Source organism: Apium graveolens, chromosome 5, assembly GCF_009905375.1.
Source record: "Apium graveolens cultivar Ventura chromosome 5, ASM990537v1, whole genome shotgun sequence".
Lineage (NCBI taxonomy): Eukaryota > Viridiplantae > Streptophyta > Magnoliopsida > Apiales > Apiaceae > Apium > Apium graveolens.
The window spans coordinates 215,372,673-215,375,786 of NC_133651.1; the positions used below are offsets into that span (position 1 = coordinate 215,372,673).

Below are 3,114 nucleotides of genomic sequence, written 5' to 3' on the forward strand. Positions count from 1 at the left end.
GTTCCCCATCTTTCTCCTTTTGCTTTTCTTCTTCATCCTTAACTTCAACTTCTACCTCTTTTGCTTTTTCAGCATCAGCAACTTTTCCAGACCTTAAGGTGACAGCTTTGACTTGCACTTTAGTTTCCTTCCTGGCACTTCAGTATCGCTAGGAAGTATGCCAGGTTGACGATTGAGCAAGGCATTGGCTATTTGTCCAATTTGATTTTTCAAGGTCTTGATAGAAACAGCCTGACTTTTGCACAACAGCTTTAACTCCTCAAAATCAGCAGTAGAAGGTGGAGTAGCACCTCCTTATTGAGGATATGATTGCCTTTGAGCAAATTGTTAAGGTTGGTGGAATCCAGGTGGATTAAACTGTTTACTTGCAGCTTGCTGATATGGTTGCTAAACAGCATTCTGATTATTGTTCCAGCTGAAATTAGGATGATTTCTGTTATTAGGATGATAGGTCGCTGAAAATTGTTCACATACTGAACAGATTCATTAACAAGAGAATACTAATCCGTAGCATGAGAGGCTGCACGAAGCTCACAGATACTAGCTATTTGATTTACTCCATAGTTGGCTAAAGAATCGATCTTCATAGACAGCGCCTGCAGCTGCGCTGCAATAGCTGTAGCTGCATCAACTTCCAGAATACCTGTTACCTTCCCAGGCATCATCCTTTGAGTTGGGTTTTGATACTCGTTTGCAGCCATAGTTTCAATGAGATTATAGGCCTACAAGGCGCCTCCAGAGCTGCATCGAGCATGGGCCTAGATTGGGCCCCCAAACTATTGTAGAAACCAGTGATCACCATCCAGCCAGGCATACCATGATGTGGATACTTTCTCAACATCTCCTTGTAGCGCTCCCAAGCTTCGCACATAGATTCTCCTTGTTGCTGCGCAAACTGAGTAAGAGCACTCCTCATAGTTACAGTCTTGGACATTGGATAGAACTTCACCAGAAACTTTTGCGCAAGTTCTTCCCAAGTAGTGATGGACCCAGGTGGTAAAGAATGTAACCAGTCATTAGCTTTGTTCCTCAGAGAGAATGGGAAAAGCCTCAGCTTGATAGCCTCATCAGTAACACCATTATATTTGAAAGTACTACAGATCTCGACAAAATTCCTGATATGCATGTTAGGATCTTCAGTCGCAGCACCTCTGAAAGAAATAGAATTTTGCACCATCTGAATAGTGCCCGACTTGATTTCAAAAGTATTGGCCTGAATAGCCGGATGAATGATGCTTGACTGAATGCCATCAATTTTAGGCCGAGAAAAGTCCATAAGAGCTGGATCAGCTTGAACTACACGATCATCCATTATTTTAGGTTCTTTCTTTTCACTCTCTTTATCCGAATCTTCAAAAACTATCTTCTCCGGAAAGTCAAGAGTTGTATCTGTCTCCTCAGCTTTATCCAAATTTCTCTTGCGAGTGCGAGAACGTGTTTGCATAAATGCTCGCTAGAGTACCTGAAACACAACCGGAAGCAGTAAGTAACAAGTCTTAATCAATGAATCCTAATGAACACTGATGGCAAGTACATAAACTAAATAAATTAACACCTAGTCCCCGGCAGCGGCGCCAAAAACTTGTTAGGCATAAAGCATGCGCTAAATAAATTACACAAGTATACGCATTCAGAAGTAATATAGAATGATTTCTAGTTCGTTCCCACAGAGACTCTGATTAATTATATTTAATTAACACTTACTCACCAATGTATGATTATTCTTCAATGTCAAGACAATAACAATTAAGGTTGATTAACTAATAATAACTACGAGAATTAAACACTTGAATTAACAATATTAAACACACATGAGATCATAACTTCATTACTACTTCATTCAATAGTTATTGTTATTACCCTTAGCATGTAATGGTGATGATATTAATCGAACAACACGAAACTGATAAACGCCAACTTTCGTTGTACGAATATCATTGTACCAAGCATCCACAATTAAGATAGAAGTTGAATAGGCATAAATTACGTTGAGACCCTATATGTCTACGGAATATATCAACATAACAATTTAAGTGCAAGTTATTCATGGTGATTATACAGGGCAAGTAAAACGGTTAGAGTTACCCACTAATGCATACAATACACGAACCTATGCTAGCATGGCAAGTTCTAAATCTCAAGATTCACTATCGCTTCACAAGAGATTAACAGGCTATCTTACATATTCGCGACGCACATAAGACGAATAAGCACAACCTATGCTAGATATCATATAATCACCACATACCAAGGTATTAAACAAGTAACTAAAGAAATCCATAGTAAATCCGCTAGGATCCCATGATCACGATTAGCCCATAATAGAACTCATCATCACCATGGGTTTATATGAAAACATGATAATAATACAATGATATAAACTAATAAAAATACCTAATAAATTATGAAGTACGTCACAAGAGTATTAAGATTCAAAGCATAAAGAAAACTAGCATCCACTGTTATAACAAATTAAAAGAATCACAAGATAAACGTATGCTTCCTCTTCTTCATTGTTGCATGCTAAAACGGTCTTCTTGATCTTCTTGCCTTCGCTCTCGATAAAGAAAACATCTTCCCATAAGGTTTATATAATAACCCAAGAGAACCAGCGCTAACAGAAGCCCAATTGTAATAGAATTATAAAATCCGGATTATGAAAATCCGCACCCAGGTGGCCGCCTCCTTCTTCCAGGCGGGCGCCAGCTACCAGGAGGTCGCCTGCTCCCATCAGGCGGGCGCCTGCAAGCTCTCTGGAAAATTTCTATTTTTGCTTCTGTTTTTGCTGAATTCTTCGCACATCAACCCGGGACTGATTCCAAGCACTTCTTTAGGCTTTATTCTGATAAAATCCACCTATCTAAGCAAGTTATACTCTGAAATGCAAAAATACTCGAAAATGCGTCAAATACACAAAATACTCCGAGTTAAAGACACCAATTCAAGCCGTTATGAGACGCTCTAAGTGGTATAAAATGCCACTTATCACACAACATATGCATAATCAAAATGAGTCTGATTAAGAAGTGCATACCCTATTTGTTGACTCATGATTGGAATGGCATCGAAATTGGAGCATTTGTTAGCAAAAGTCTTTGTGATGCAATCAAAGAA

General features: G+C 38.9%; 1 non-coding gene across 1 annotated transcript; it reads left to right on the top strand.

Annotated features, from left to right (window-relative positions):
• Positions 1 to 812: 812 nt before the first annotated feature.
• Positions 813 to 919, top strand: LOC141662443 (small nucleolar RNA R71). Its single transcript, XR_012550559.1, has one exon. It is a non-coding gene; the product is annotated as a small nucleolar RNA R71 (small nucleolar RNA).
• The last annotated feature ends 2,195 nt before the right edge of the window (positions 920 to 3,114 follow it).